Source organism: Neomonachus schauinslandi, chromosome 13, assembly GCF_002201575.2.
Source record: "Neomonachus schauinslandi chromosome 13, ASM220157v2, whole genome shotgun sequence".
Lineage (NCBI taxonomy): Eukaryota > Metazoa > Chordata > Mammalia > Carnivora > Phocidae > Neomonachus > Neomonachus schauinslandi.
In genome coordinates this window covers 8,254,079-8,270,809 of record NC_058415.1, presented here as the reverse complement: position 1 = coordinate 8,270,809, position 16,731 = coordinate 8,254,079, and the positions used below count along the sequence as shown (strand labels likewise).

Genomic DNA, 16,731 nt, shown 5'->3' with positions numbered 1-16,731 from the left:
CTCCATGTCTTTGCTTAAAAACGGAAATAAACTAATAATATACCAACCTCGGGGCGCCTGGGTGGCTCAGTTGGTTAAGCGACTGCCTTCGGCTCAGGTCATGATCCTGGAGTCCCGGGATCGAGTCCCGCATCGGGCTCCCTGCTCGGCGAGGAGCCTGCTTCTCTCTCTGACCCTCCCCCCTCTCATGTACTCTCTCTCATTCTCGCTCTCTCAAATAAATAAATAAAATCTTAAAAAAAAAAAAAAAAAAATAATATACCAACCTCACGGGGCTATTGTGAGAATTACAATGAGAGAAAGCACAGATCCATCTCTTTAACAGGCACCTAAAAATAGCCAGCACCTGCTTCAAGACCTCCGATGCTTTCACTCTCGCCTGGGATGAGACCAGGATCCACCCACCCCATGCCTCCAACATCTCACCTGATCTGGCTTCTGTTCTCTGATATCACCACCCTCCATGTCCCTGATTTCATCGACACCCCTGTTCTTAGTGCCACTCTTCAGACACACCCTGCCTTGGGGTCTGTGTGATTCTGTTCCCTGGTCCCAACCACCCTGCCCCCCTTAGCCCGGACCCGCACAGGGCTCCTCCCCTCCTGCCTCGCAGACCTCTACTCAAATGTCACTTATCTGTGAGGCTCCCCACCCCAAATTACACAATACAGACGGTACGCACACTCAGTCCTCACTCCTTCTCTGCCTCTGTCCCTGGTTTATTTTTCTTTTCAGCCCTTACCACACACAACTTCACTACAACTGTTCATTTATTTATTGTCTGTGTCCTTCTCTTCAAATGTCAGCCATTTAATTGTAAGGACTTCTACTTACTCGGCACTGTATCTTGAGCACATAAATAAGTGCTTGGCACTGAAGAGACTCTCAATAAATATTTGCCAAATGAATACATGAAGGAACGGGAAGTCAACCTCGCACACATCTAGTGCAAATATAGTCCCTGCTTCACAGATATTACCTTAAGTCCATTTAATTAAAATTTTTTTCTCTGTTGACATCTGTCATTAAATATCTCCACTGCTTCTAAAATGCAATGAATTTAAATGTACTGGATTTCACAGTGGTCTTTGAGATTACTGGTAGATTATTTGACATGTGACAAAACCAGGCTCGGAGATCACGGAGTCACAAGTCTGAAGAAGTAAAGGAGAAGGGGGAAAAAATATTCCTCGCACAGACGTATTTGAATATTTGATCATTCCTTTCCCAGAGGTGCCACCTAATTATCAATACAGGTCAACTCCACAATAAAGTTGGATTTTCTTTCTTACCCAAGTTACAGATCATTAGCAGCTGTTCAGTCACTTCTAAATATAAAAGAGCAGGCTCCCATTTCAAATGCTACATCCTCTTCCTCCAGAGAAGCTGAGCACATCTCAAAAATTCAGCAATTGTGTCTGATGGGCAGTGACACCAGCAGACAGCTTACTGTCAACACCCAGGCCGACAAATGACAATCACGATCCCACTGCCACCTGGGATCTGGGCCATCTGGGACCCTGTGAGTCACAGCCAGCTTGTCCCTCACTTGCCACTACTTCCTGCAGCTGCGGACTCTGGCTTTTGCTCCAAGGTCTGCACTGACAAACCCAGCATGAGGAATCGACTGTTTCCAGGGCCAGGAAAATCAGACAGGCAACCCACTCCCCTGGGACTTCCACTGATTTTGAAAACTATGATGAGATTAAACCAAGGAGGACCATCCATCTGTAAATAGCTGCATTTGCAATCCGTTTGGCACAGGGATTCACTGAGAGCAGTCAAGGGATGCATAAACCACAGGATGGGAAAGTGTTCTGTGAGGCATCCTTGGAAAAATTCTCAAGTCAGGTCTGAAGCTCCTGGTAGCAATTAGTTTTCCTTCTTGTAGAACCAAGGAGACTAACAGACTATAGCCAGTATTCTAAATGTGGTAGGCCAAGGCCCTTGTGCTCATTCCTGAAATATAAGTGACGCACCAAACCGAAGAAAAATTCCTATCAGAATTAGTCCCACTTATGGGCTTCTTACTTAGAAACGTTCCCTCTTGCTTTTTTGACTGGTGTGAATGGATTAAGGAGAACCTGGATCATTTGTATTCCAAATCAGGCAAAAGCAAATTGAATCTGGATTTCATTCCTGAGCCCCAAATCCCCGTCTCAGAGAATGTAATGAAAATATTCAGCTGACTCTCCCTGCCCCTGTCAGATTAGTCACTAGAAAATACATACAGAGGCCTTGGTGTAGGATCAGGTGATAGACTCCCGTCATTGGCCCCCAACACTGAGTGAGACAGGTTGCTTCTGGGCCTCATGACTATACAAGCTATTTAAGATTCTCTCCTTTAGGCAGACGCTGGAAGCAGTACAGGTAGTACATGGAAAATATTTGGCCATTGGAGATGATAGGGAGCAAGATGCATCCCAAATTTTTGGGACTTTTTCTATTGGAATCATAAAATTTCCACCCAACTGCAGTGTAAAGACTTAAAGGTTTTTGTACAGCAACTGAAGGCAGCCTCAATTTTGAGAGTCCCTGAAACATCAAGTTCCCAGGCCTGGTCAGACTTTTGGTACCAACTCTGAACAGTACCCCAAATGAAACATGGATACGGTAGAAATGCACCTTGCATGCAGGATTTATAAGCACGGTTTCCTCAAGCACTGAGTGTTCGAAATGTGAAGACATTGGAAGAAAGGCTTTCCATGTAGTTTTCTTGTGGCATGATTGTTCTTTATTTGTTCACTGGCTTCTTTCTTTCTTAAAACTACACACGAGTCATCAGGGAGGATGTGCGGTGGTGTAGGAAGAGGATGTGGACCGTGGAGTCAGGGAGCTCTGGATTCAAATCCTTGGTCAGATAATTATTACTCATAGTACCTAAAGAAAGTGATTTTCTTCTCTGAATCTGTTTTCTCATCAGTAAGATGATCTGATTAAATCCTCCCTCAAGTGGATGGTGTCTTAGATGAGATGATAGGTCAAATTTATAGTATAAAAAGTAAAAATAACATTTGGTTCTTAGCCTAGTTCCATTATATAACCAGAAGAATTTTCTCTTTCTTAAAGGCCTATATTCCTGAAAGCCATGAACTACAAAAAACATTCTAAAACATCTGCATCCAGAGAGAAGCCACATCCTGATGTTCATTATCAAAGACAGGAATGACTTGTCTTTATTAAAACTGACAGCTTTTCTGCACTACCCAGAGAGGGGTCCATACAGCGTGGCTCTGGGTTCCCACTGTGACTTAGAGGGAAACGTCCACCATGTCCAGAGCCCATGATGTCCTGAAAACAGAGGAGGATGTCCTCAAGCCCCTTGCAGCAAGAACCCACATATGTGGCACCAACCTTCACTTCCAAATGGAACAGGGCATCTACAAAAGTAAAAGCAATAGCACCAACATCATAAATCTGAAGAGAGCCTGAGAGAAGCTTCTGCTGGCAGCTTGAGCCATTGTTAGCCTCCAAACCACAGCTGATGTCAGTGTCCTCACATCCAGGAACAGTGGCCCACGAGCTGTGCCCTGGTTTGCTGCTGCCACTGGAGCCACGCCCACTGCTGGCCACGTGATTCCTGGAATCTTCACGAAACAGATCCGGGGAGCCTGCGAGAGCGCTGATCCCAAGGATGACTACCAGCCTCCCACAGCGACAGCTTATGCTAGCCTGCCCACCATCGCTCTCTGTGACACAGACTCGTCTCTGTACTGTGTGGACACTGCGCCGCCGTGCAACACTGAGGCAGCTCACTGAATTTGCGTGATGTGGTGGCGGTTGGTCTGGGACATTTTGCTCATGCGTGGGGCCGTCTCCCGTGAATACTCAGGCAAGGTCATACCTGGTCTCCACTTCTACAGAGATCCTGAAGGGACGGAAAAGGAAGAGCAGGTTGCTGCTGAAAAGGATGCAACCGAGCAGGAATTTCACAGCTAAAGGACGGCTCCAGCTCCCAAGTTTACTGCTATTCAACCGAGGTCACAGGCTGGTCCAAAGGCACAGGTGCCCTCGCTCAGCCTGCCACAGAGGACTGGACCACAGTGCCCGCCGCTCAGGGAACTGAATGACGGCAATGACCACTGAGGGGTCTTAAGCTGCTCAGCCAGAAAATGGAAATGAAGTCCATAGGAAGTAAACAGTTTCTAAAAGCTATGTCCAAAAAAATAAATAAATAAAAACAAAAACAAAAACAAAATCTGGCTCAGATGTAATCCGATCCGAACTGCGGTTTGACCTAGAAATATCGCCTTCTCTATCTGGGAGCCTATTGTTGGGAAAGCAGGACTCCCCCATATATTTTTATCATCGCAGATAAAACTCCAGTCAGTACTCAAAACACGTTTATTAAGTTTGACTTTCTTGCTGGACTTTTAACATGGAAATCTCACCAAGATACCCACACAGACTCATGCCCCAGAGCTTCCAAGCTGCGTTGCCTGAGAAGTGCACTTTATGAGCCTTGCGGGTCCAGGTCTGTCTTGCTTGGCTTCCAAGGTGAGTCTAACTGTGCTAAGGTGGTGATTCTGTACTTACTGAGTCTGTTTCTAAACTATTTTTCGTTACTGCTGTCTGCCTAGCTGGTTTTATTTCTGCCTCAAGCCCACGTGAATTAATTCTACCTAATGGATGCCTGGTCTCCTAGAACAAACGGAAAGTACCGAGAGGTTGGTGTTTATCTTCATGTGGTGTTGTCAGTCTATACTTTCAGGGACCTCTTGAATGACCGAAGCCCCCAGGTGTATAGTTGACCAAGACCAGGGGCCTATCTTGACTGAATTGTTAAGAGACTTGCCTGGTGGAGCATCCTGCACTATTGACGTTTTCTTTTTGCTATAGAAGACACTCTAAATTGCCTTGTCTGTGCCTGGTTTTCACATATGCATTTGTACAATTTAAGGTGACCCATGAATGAAATTTCCTGTACGGTCATTCTCTGGGTGTTTATAACAGAAAATCTCCCTCCTTCTCACAGAGAAAAGGTGTTAGGAGATACTCCTCCACGGGTTTCTTGCTGGGACTCATACATGTGCTACTGGGTATGCCAAGCATGCAAGGCACTGACTACTCTCTGCCTGGGCTATTTCTCAGGGTTGTGTATTCACCAAGCAACCCTAGGGTAGGAAGCAATATCTTCCTCTGGAACAAAGAGCTAGCTTGCTTACCGCTTGCTATAAAATAGCGGGTTCTCCCAGCTTAGTGTTCCTCTCTTGTAATGCATTCCACTGCATGTACAGATGCCCATCTGATCTTCTGCATCTGCCTGTGGTTATTGGAGTTCAGAGAACCAACAGTATGCTGACACTCTGGCTACTGTTCTTTCTCTGAGTCATAAAGTCTTTACTTCTGAGGCAAGAATCTTGTGTCTTCTGTTAGCACTCATGAAACAGTGGCAAACTAACTTGTTAGCTTGCAAGTCAGATAAAATATCACTCTTCACCATTCTTGGCAGAAACAGATGGCTTTGTAATATGGTCTGTAACTGTAACTCTTTGTGTCTGTGGCCAATCTTTTGAAATACCCTTGAAGATCACAGGAAGATACATGAAGATCATGGAAATATGTCATTTGCATATGTTATAGAAATATCAAAGTCAAAAAGATTACCATTGAAAGGAAGGAAATGGAGGCTCCTGGGTGGCTCAGTTGGTTAAGCATCTGCCTTCGGCTCAGATCATGATCCCGGGGTCCTGGGATTGAGCCCCAAGTCGGGCTCCCTGCTCAGCCAGAAGCCTGCTTCTACCTCTACCTCTGCTGCTTCCCCTGCTTGTGCTCTCTCTCTCTCTCAAATAAATAAATAAAATCTTAAAAAAAAAAAGAAAGGAAGGAAATGTTTGCAAATATTTTATGAGTTGAAACTTGTTTTGCTTGACTTGCAGAACAGAAGTCTCTGATTTACGGGTTGTACAACAACTGTATGAATGAGCTAGAATGTATACCAAAGTAATGAAGATGTTGATTGCTTCTGGCTTTTCATGAATACCCATTACTACTGCCCAAGAATCTGGAGCGTTCAGAGTTTGTGAATTACTTTCTTTTGAAAGAAATAGGGAGCACTTCTACTCATAATCATGACAGATTAACTGGTATCATACTTCACCTTCCACTGAAACAAGAAAACTGGAAAAATATCTGAAACAGTCTTGTCAGACACTGCAGAACAAACAAGCAATGCAAAACTGTGATCCCTGAAAGAAAAAGGGAAACAAATGAAACTGCTACAATTAGCCTTGTTTTCTGTTGAGAGACTCTATCTACACTGCAGCACATGGTATGGAAAGCCAAACAGAACACAGTAGTCTTGCTGAGTTGAAGATACAGAGATTGGCATGCAGGAAGACAAGCTGCTGGAATTTCTAAAGCAGATTACTCAAGAGAAAGCTCTTCTCATATGAAGAACTAAAAAATTTTTGCATAGGGCTCCCCTTGAGTTTCTAGCTGAACAAATCCTAAGTAAAACATGTGGAGGGTAGATTTCCACAAGATGGTCAAAACCACAGTAGGCAAAGAATAACTATGAAAGAGCTCTAAGCTGAACAATTCCCAGAGATAACACAGGGTGAGGAGAGTTTATAGTTCAGCCAGAGACCTTGCTGAATACTTGAGATATAAGAGTAGAAACCAAGGATTGGACACCCCTTAGTAACATGTCTAAACTAGACCTAGAGTAAAGACTTCCCTATGCCAGCCAGGGCAAAGCTAAAAAACAAGTTTCAGAAGAATCAACCTGACCTAAAATTAGCTAATCCACCTGTCTGAACAAACCTCAATACTCCTTAAAGGAAGGCAATGGAATCCAGACACTCGATAGCAAAACGTTTATAATGTCCAGCTTCAATGACAGAGAAATATCTACAAAATTCCCATGTACATGAAAATTAAAATACTTCTCAATAGCTCAGGGACCAAAAAAGTAATCAGAGAAAAATTATAATGTAATTGAACTGAATGATAATAAAGATGCAACACATCAAAGTTTGGTTATATAAGTAAAGTCATAATTAGTGAAAGATTAATGACTTCAAGAAATTATATTAGAAATGAATAAAAAAGTAAAATTAATTTCACTATAAGAAGTTAAAGCAAAAGGGCAAAGTAAACTCAAAGCATCAAGAGGAAAGAAAATTATAAAGAGCAGAAATCAACAAAATAGGAAATAAGTAAACAACAGAGAAAATAATGCAACCAAACTGATTTGCTGAAAAGACTGACAAAACTGATAAGCCTCTAGCTAGGCTGATTAAAAAAAGAGATTGATAAACAATATCAGGAAAACATAGGAGAAATTATTATAGATATTTTAAATTAAAAGGATAACATGTAAATTATGAAGAAATTTTCCAGTAAATCCGACATCTTAGATGAAATGGAACAATTCCATAAAAGAATACAAAATGTCAAATTGACACAAGAAGAAAATCTGAAGTCCTATGTTTATTACATAAATTTTATTTCCATTAATAGAACCTTAAGCCCCAGTGACTTTCACAGGTGCATTCTATCAAAAATTTGACAAAGAAATAATACCAATTCTATACAAACTATTTCATTCTAAGTAATTCACTAAATTTATAGAATGTGATAATCTCAACAGATCCAGAAAAATATTTGACAAAACCTAATGCTTAGTTATGATAAAAACTTCCAGCAAGAAGTAAACTGCCCCAGGGTGATAAATGGCAGCCACAAAAGATATACCACAAACATTATACTAAATGGTGACAACTGGACTTTCCCCTACAATTAGGAGAATGTCAAGGACAACTGCTTTCCCAGGTCCAGTCAAAACTGTACTGGAAGTCGGGCGCGTGGGTGGCTCAGATGGTTAAGTGTCTGCCTTTGGCTCAGGTCACGATCCCGGAGTCCTGGGATCGAGTCCCGCATCGGGCTCCCTGCTCTGCGGGAAGTCTGCTTCTCCCTCTGCCTCTCTCTCTCTCTCTCTCTCTCATGAATAAATAAATAAAAATCTTTAAAAAAAAAAACTGTACTGGAAGTCATAAGAATTTCAAACACTCAAGAAAAAACACAAAAAGCATAAAGATCAGAAAATAGGTAAAGCTATCTCTTTGTGCAGATGACAGATTAAAGAAAAAATTCTAAGGAATCTGAAATATACTAGAACTAGCAAGTGAATATAAAAGGTTGTGGTATCCAACATTAATATTAAAAATTAATCAGAGACATCCAAAGATGGTGAAGTAGGATGATCCTGGATTTAACTTGTCCCATGGGTATAACTAGGTAACAACCACATCAGGGTAAATAACCCAGAAAATGACTTGAAGACTGGCAGAACAGACTCTACACAGCTAAATGTAGAGAAAAGACCACATTGAAGAGGGTAGGAAATGTGGAGACAAGGTCAGGAACCAAACAGACCCATAGGACTGTTTGCAGGAGAGAGGGACACTGAAGGCATGGAGAAGGGAGAGAAACAGATCACACCAGGCACCCTGGGCACAAGAGATCTGTATGAATCCCCATAATACTTGGCTTTGAAAATCAGAGGGGCTTAACTTCTCAAGTTCTTAAAATCAGTGGGTCTTAACACCTGGAAATTTATAAATCAGCAGGTTCAGCTCTGGGAGAGTCTGAAGGTGATAGAAAACTGAGTCCCTGCCCTTAAAGAGAGAGCACAACAACCAACCCTGCTGAGATACAGTACCGAAGCAGCAGTTTGTAAGACACCTGGGGTGTACAGGAGAGAGATTTGTTTGCTAATCTCAGGGCCTGTGCCAAGATCATCTCAGGGAACAACACAGGGAAAGCGCCCCTGCAGTTTGGTGCTACTGCATCTCTGGCAAACACCTTGATCTGACTCAATTCAAGACCAATGCACCCCAGACTGGCTCACTAAAAAGGCACACCCACAACAGCAAAGAAAGCCACTGCACATTACTGGAATGAAGGGAAAAGGGGCTCAGCCACAAAAGTGGGGTACATGCAACACATATACAAGACATCCCTGAAGTGCCAGGTTCTGGTGAACAGGAGACACTGTACTGCACGGCACTACAGGACCTCTTCTTCATAAGGCCACTACTTTCAAGAGCAGGAAACATGGCTGACTTCCCTAACATACAGAAACAGACACAGGGAGTTAGACAAAATGAGGCAACAAAGGAATATTTCCCAAATGAAACAAAAGGACAAACATCAAAGAAAGAGACCTAAATGAAACAGAGATAAGTATTATGTCTGATAGAGAATTTAAAGAAATGGTCAAAAAGATACTCACTGGACTTGAGAAAAGGGCGGAGGACCTCAGTGAGACTCTTAACAAAGAGATAAAAAACATAAAAAGGAACCAATCAGAGATGAAGAACTCAATAACCGACATTAAAAATACACTAGAGAGAATAAATAGTAGACTAAGGCAAGAAGAACAGATCAGTGACCTGGAGGACAGAGTAATGGAAAGCAATCAAGCTTAAGAAGAGAGAGGGAAAAAAAATGAAAATAGATTAAGGGAACTCATCAAGCATAGTAACATTTGCATTACAGAGGTCCCAAAAGGAGAATAAAGAGAAGGGGGTGGGGGCAGAAGATGTATTTGAAGAAATAGAAGCTGAAAACTTCCCTAATCTGGGAAAGGAAACAGAAATCCAGATCCAGGAGGCACAGATAGCCCCGAGCAAAATCAACCCAATGAGGTCCACACCAAAACACATAATAATTAATATGGCAAAAAGTACTGATAAAGAGAGAATTTTAAGAGCATCAAGAGAAAAGAAAACATTTTCATACAAGCAAAGCCCAATAAGGCTGTCCACTGATTTTGCAGCAGAAACTTTGCAGGCCAGAAGGGAGTGGCATGATATATTTGAAGTGCTGAAAGAAAAAAAACCTACAACCAAGAATACTCCACCCAGCAAGGCTATCATTCAGAATAGAAAGAGATATAAAGCTTCCCAGTTAAAGGAATTCACCACGATTAAACCAGCCCTACAACAAATGTCAAAGGAGACTCTGGAGTGGAAAGGAAAGACTATAAGCAGGAGTAAAATATGAAGCATAAAAGCAGTAAAATTAATTATATATATAAAAATCAGTCAAGAGATTCAAAAAAATAAAAGAATGTAAAGTATGACACCATATACCTAAAAGGTGGGGGCAAGAGGAGTAAAAATTTAGTGCTTTTAGAATGGGTAAGAACCATCAACTTAATAGACTGCTATATGCCTAAGATGTCATTTATAAACGTAATAATGGTAACCACAATTCAAAAACCGGTGATATGCAAAAAATAAAGAAAAGAATCCAACTATATCACTAAAGAAAGCCAGCAAGAGAAGAGAGAAGAAAGCAAACGAAGATAGTTAACAGAGAAATACAAAAACAACATAAAATAAGTAACCAAATGGCAATAAGTACATATCTATCAAATTACTCTGAATATAAATGGACTAAACACTCCATTCAAAAGACAGGGGTGACTGAATGGATAAAAAAGCAAGACTGCCTACAAAAGACTCATTTCAGACCTAAAAACACAGGCAGATTCAAAGTGAAGGGATGAAAAAGAATTTATCATGCAGATGGAAGTGAAAAGAAAGCCTCGGTAGCAATACTTATATCAGACAAAACAGACTTTAAAACAAAGGTTGTAACAACAGATGAAGAAAAACTCTACATAATCATAAACAGAATAATCCAACAAGATGTAAGAACTTTAAATATTTAGGCCGGCAACATGGAAGCACCCAAATATATAAAGCAGCTAATAACACACATAAAGGGAGTAACTGATAGTAATACAGTAGTGGCAGGGGACTTTAACAAGCCACTTACATCAATGGATAGATCATCCAAACATAAAGTCAACAAGGAAACAATGGCTTTTAATGACACACTGGACCAGATGGATTTACCAGATATATTCACAACATTCCATCATAAACAGCAAAATACACATTCTGTCAAGTGCACATGGAATATTCTCCAGAAGAGAGCACATATTAAACCACAAAACAAGTCTCAACAAATTCAAAAACACTGAAGTCATACCATACATCTTTTCTGACCATAATGCCATGAAACTAGAAATCAACCACAATAAAAAATCTGGAAAGAACACAAATACACGGAGGCTAAATAACATGCTACTAAACAGTGAATGGGTCAACCACGAAATCAAAGAGGAAATAAAAAATTACATGGAGACAAATGAAAAATGAAAACACAACCATCCAAAATCTTTGGGATGCAACAAAACTGTTCTAAGAGGAAAGTTTATAGCAATACAGACCTACCTCAAGAAACAAGAAAAATTAAATAATTTAACCTTACACCTAAAGGAGCTAGAAAAAGAACAAACAAAATCCAAAACCAGGAGAAGGAAGGAAATGATAAAATCAGAGCAGAAATAAATGAAATATAAGCTTTAAAAAAAATTGAAGAGATCAATGAAATCAGGAGCTAGTTCTTTTAAAAGATCAACCGAGCTTATCTCCAAAAGTCAGGAAAAAGACAAGGATGTCCACTCTCACCACTTTTTTTCAACTTAGTACTGGAAGTCCTAGCCACAGCAATCAGACATGAAAAAGGAATTAAAGGCATCCAAATTGGGATGTAAAACCTTCACTATTTGCAGATGACATGATACTATACACAGAAAATCCTAAAGACTCCCCCCAAACCTATTAGAACCAATACATGAATTCAGTATGGTCGCAGGATACGAAATCAATATAATACAGAAATCCACTGCATTTCTATAATAATGGAGCAAAAAGAGAAATTAAGTAAACAATCCCACCTACAATTGCACCAAAAATAATAAAGTACCCAGGAATAAATTTAACCAAAGAGCTGAAAGACCTGTACTCTGAAAACTTTAAAACACTGATGAAAGAAATTGAAGATGACACCAACAAATGGAAAGATATTCCATGCTTATGGATTGGAGTAACAAATATTGCTAAAATGTCCATACTACCCAAAGAAATCTGTATATTTAACCATAAAACTGCAGGAAGACAGCATAGGCAGTAATTTCTCTGACATCGGCTGTAGCAACATTTTTCTAGATATGTCTCCTTTGGCAAGGGAAACAAAAGCAAAACAAACTACTGGGACTACATCAAAATAAAAAGCTTCTGCACAGCAAAAGAAATAACATAGCTAAAAGACAACCTACTGAATGGGAGAAGATATTTGCAAATGACATGTCCAATAACAGTTTACTACCCAAAAAATATAAAGAACTTCTACAACTCAACACAGAACTCAAATAATCCAATTAAAAGGTGGGCAAGGGGTGCCTAGGTGGCTCAGTCAGTGAAGCTTCTGACTCTTGGTTTCAGCTCAGGTCATGATCTCATGGGTCATGAGATCGAACCCCACATTGGGCTCTGCACTCAGCAGAGAGTCTGCTTGAAGATTTTTCTCCCTCTGGTCCTTCCCACCCTGATTTGCACACTCACCCCCTCCCTGTCAAAAATAAATAATCTTTAAAAGAAATTTAAAAATAAATAAATAAATAAATAAAAGGTGGGAAGAAGGGCGCCTGGGTGGCTCAGTTGGTTAAGCGACTGCCTTTGGCTCAGGTCATGATCCTGGAGTCCCTGGATCGAGTCCCACATCGGGCTCCCTGCTCGTCGGGGAGTCTGCTTCTCCCTCTGACCCTCCTCCCTCTCATACTCTCTGTCTCTCATTCTCTCTGTCTCAAATAAATAAATAAAATCTTTAAAAAAAATTTTTTTTTAATTTTTAAAAAAAGGTAACAACAACAAAAAAAGGTGGGAAGAAGACACAAATAGACATTTCTCCAAAGAAAAGATACAGATGGCCAACAGACACATGAAAAGATGCTCAACATCACTCATCAACAGGGAAATGCAAATCAAAACCACAAAGAGGTATCATCTCACATTTGTCAGAAGAGCTAAAATAAAAAATACAAGGAACAACAAGTGTTGGCAAGAATGTGGAGAAAATGGAACCCTCATGCACTGCTGATGGGAATGCAAACTGGTGTAGCCACTGTGGGAAACAGTAGGGACATTCCTCAAAAAATTACAAATAGAATTACCAGATGATCCACTAATTTCACTACTGGATATTTACCCAAAGGATATGAAAACACTAATTTCAAAAGATACATGCACCTCTATGTTTATTGCAACATTACCTACAATAGCCAAATTATGGAAGCAGCCCAAGTGTCCATCTATAGATGAATGGATAAAGAAAATGTGAGATATATATATACATATACATACATACATATATATATATAAATATCTATATATAATGGAATATTACTCAGCCATTAAAAAAGAATGAAATCTTGCCATTTGCAACAACATGGATGGATCTAGAGGGTATAATGCTAAGTGAAATAAGTCAGTCAAAACAAATACCATATGATTTCACTCATTTGTGAAATTTAAGAAACAGAACACATGAACAAAGGAAAAAAAACACAAACCAAAAAACAGACTCTTAACTATAGAGAACAAACTTGAGTATTATCAGAGGTGAGATGGGTGGGGGGATGGGTGAAACAGGTGAAGGGGATTAAAAGCACACTTGTCATGATGAGCACTCAATAATGTACAGAACTGTTGAATCACTATATTGTACTAATATAAAACTGTATATTAATCATACAGAATTTTTTTTCAATAAATTTATTTACTTATTTATTTATTATATACCAGCAGCAAACAGTTGTGAGTTTATAAAATTTTATTTATAGTACATTCAAAAACATAAAATATTTAGGGATAAATTTGTCAAAGTTGTGTGTGACCTCAACACTAAAAACTATAAAATGTTCCCCTTCTGGGGAAAAATTAAAGACCTAAATAAATGGAGAGAAATACCATATTCCTGGACTGAAAATAATGGCATGCTGGTAATCATTTAACAACGAACTCCCTCCCCACAAAACATCATGGGACTTTACTAATTTCTTCCACCCTAGCCAATGTCAAGTTATCAAATTTCTGAAAATTTAATAATTGTCTGTTGTGATTTAGTATGAGCTGTCTTCAGCTTGCCAATGACTGACTTAATATTGTTAAAATGACAATTCTCACCAAATTGATCAATCTCAATCTTAACTGGAGCAAGCATTTGTATAGAAATTGACAACTTAATTATAAAATGTATATGGGAATGTAAAGGAGCAAGAATATCCAGAACAACCTTGACAAAAAAGAAAGTTAGAGGACTTAAACCATCAGACTTCAAGTGTTACTTTAAAGGTAATCCAAAGGAATGAGATCTTGCCATTTGCAACGACGTGGATGGAACTGGAGGGTATTATGTTGAGTGAAATAAGTCAAAAAGAGAAAGACATGTATCATATGACCTCACTGATATGAGGAATTCTTAATCTCAGGAAACAAACTGAGGGTTGCTGGAGTGGGGGGTGGGGTGGGAGGGATGGGGTGACTGGGTGATAGACACTGGGGAGGGTATGTGCTCTGGTAAGCGCTGTGAATTGTGCAAGACTGTTGAATCTCAGATCTGTACCTCTGAAACAAATAATGCAATATGTTAAGGAAAAAAAAAGAAGAAGAAGGTAGCAGGAGGGGAAGAATGAAGCAGGGGAAATCGGAGGGGTAGACGAACCATGAGAGACGATGGACTCTGAAAAACAATCTGAGGGTTCTGCGGGGGACGGGGGTGAGAGGATGGGTTAGCCTGGTGGTGGGTATTGAGGAGGGCATGTTCTGCATGGAGCACTGGGTGTTATGCACAAACAATGAATCATGGAACACTTCATCTAAAACTAATGATGTAATGTATGGGGACTAACATAAGAATAAAAAAATAAATAAATAAATAAAAATAAAGGTAATCCAGACAATGTGATACTGGCCTAAGGATAATAAGTGGAGCAGAATAGAGAGCTCTAGAATAGATCAAGTCTGTACACAGTCATTTGACTTGCAAATGCCTTTTTAATACACAGTGCTAGAATAAATGGATATCCATATGCTCTAAAAGTAATCCTTGGCCTCATACCTCACACCATATAAAAAGTAATTAAAAGAGATTAGAAAATAATAATAAATACAAAAAAATAATAAAATACAAAAGCTAAAGCTTTAAAACTTCTAGAAGGAAATACAGGAGAAATCATTCACTATCTGAGAGTAGGAAAGGTTCTTAGGATACAGAATGCAATAAGGAAAAAATGACTTCACCAAATTTGAAAACTTCTTCTCAACGAAAGGCATCATTATGCAAATGAGTAAGCAAGTTCCAAGCTAGGAGATAACATGCATGAATTATGTGTCTGACAGATGCCTGGTGTCCTGGATACATAAAGAACACTCCATAGATAAACAACCAGTTAGTAACAAGTAAATGATTTGAATTCATAAGCCCATGAAAAACTGCTTAATATCATTAAGCATCAGGAAAATGTAAATTAAAACCACAGTGAGATTCAACCACACATCTACCAAAATGGAGAAAGTTTTATTTAATTATTTATTTTTTACAAAATGGAAAACAAATTTAATAAACTGAAAGACCAAATGTTGATAAGGATGTAGAACAACTCTCATCCATTATTGGTGGAAGTATATGGATGGTACAACTGCTTTAGAAAAAATTCTGGCTATTTATTATAGAACTAAGCATGCACTTATTCTATGACCCAGAGATTTTACCCACAGGTATTGATCTAAAAGAAATGAAAAAAACATATGGATGCAAAATGATTGGTATGAGAATATTAATCACAACCTTACTCATGATAGCCAAGACCTGGAGACAGTCTGAATATCCACCAAAATGAGAATGGATACACAAAGTGTGACTATTACTTAGCAATAAAAGTGAACAAACTATAATACTATCAACAACACAGATGCCTCAAAATATGCTCAGTGACCTTATTAAAGAGAGTATACACTGAATGATCCCACTTACAGGAAGTTCTAGGAAAGGCAAATCTAATCTATGGTTAGAAGACAACCAGAGCAGTGACTGCCCCTGGAAGGAAAAGAGTAAGGAGTGACTGGGAAACGGCATGAGGTAACTTTTAGGAGATTTGTGCATTTCAATGTACATCAATTTAACCTTAATAGAAAAAAATTAGAAACAATATTTTGAATTCTAGTTAATGATATGCAGCTGGACGTACATCGTGGAAAATGTATTGGTTATTATAATTTACTCCAAAATGCAGCATAAACATAAGATGGACTGATGGATAAAGAGAGGATGGATAGATGGACAGACATGTCCTAAACAAATTCCTCACTCTGTGACGCCTGTCTGAGTGGAATTTCAAAACAAGAAACCAGGTTAATTTCTTTATCCCAAGTAGTTATCGATAATGAAACATAAGCTTATGATATTTTAGCTAACCAGAGGAGAACATGTACCATTGTTAATACTTCACATTGTCTGGATTAACACCGTAAGTACAAAGAATCAATTTATAATCAAGTTAAAGAAATGACATACCCCATCTAAGGTAGACCCAAGGCATTGTTACTGTTAGCCTTAATTTATCAGATTTGATCTCTTCCAAAGTGCCTTTTTTTCCTTTCTTAAAACACTTCTGGTTATACTTTAGTTTACCTCCCTGCTTGCTTGACATTTGTTGTCTAGAGTCTAAAAATGATCAACCAATGATTCAAAGGTAAAAAACAAAATGGAATCATTCTGAATGACACTCAAGTTGAAAAATCACATTTCTGCAAACAATCTCATCGTCAAGGAGAAACAACAAGAGCGATGAAGACTGGGACCATCCTTGGT

At 39.3% G+C, this 16,731-nt stretch overlaps 1 protein-coding gene across 1 annotated transcript in view; it reads right to left on the bottom strand.

Moving 5' to 3' along the window:
• LOC110584335 (histone-arginine methyltransferase CARM1-like) overlaps window positions 1–16,731 on the bottom strand; it is a 177,185-nt gene that overhangs the window by 149,280 nt on the left and 11,174 nt on the right. The window lies entirely within an intron of this gene.